This window comes from Chrysochloris asiatica, unplaced genomic scaffold (assembly GCF_000296735.1).
Source record: "Chrysochloris asiatica unplaced genomic scaffold, ChrAsi1.0 scaffold00546, whole genome shotgun sequence".
NCBI lineage: Eukaryota > Metazoa > Chordata > Mammalia > Afrosoricida > Chrysochloridae > Chrysochloris > Chrysochloris asiatica.
The window spans coordinates 446,878-447,347 of NW_006409064.1; positions in this window are offsets into that span (position 1 = coordinate 446,878).

Below are 470 nucleotides of genomic sequence, written 5' to 3' on the forward strand. Positions count from 1 at the left end.
CTCCTTGGAGGCCAGGATAGCCAGACTTCGTTCGTCTCTCATACTTTGGACATATTGTCAAGAGGGACCAGTCACTGGAGGCTTATCATGTTTGGTAAGGTGGAGGGTCAGAGAAAAAGAGAAGACCCCCAGTGAGATAGATTGGCAAAATGGGAGCATCAATGGGCTCAAACATGGCAACAATTGTGAGGTTGGCCCAGGACCAGGCAGTGTTTCATTCTGTTGTGCATAGGGTCGCTGTGAGTCGGTACTGACTCAATGGTACCTAACAACAACTATAGCAACATTTTTTTACAATTGCAGCTCAGATACTTTGAGCCACTCATTTTTATAAATGAAATTGTCTCCCTATATTCATATAAAGTTAGAGCAGGAAATAAACTTTATATTTCAATTTCTTTTATTTTACTAATTATCATGTTGTTATTAATTGCCTATGAGGCTGTGGCTATTAAAAGATGCCAGAATTC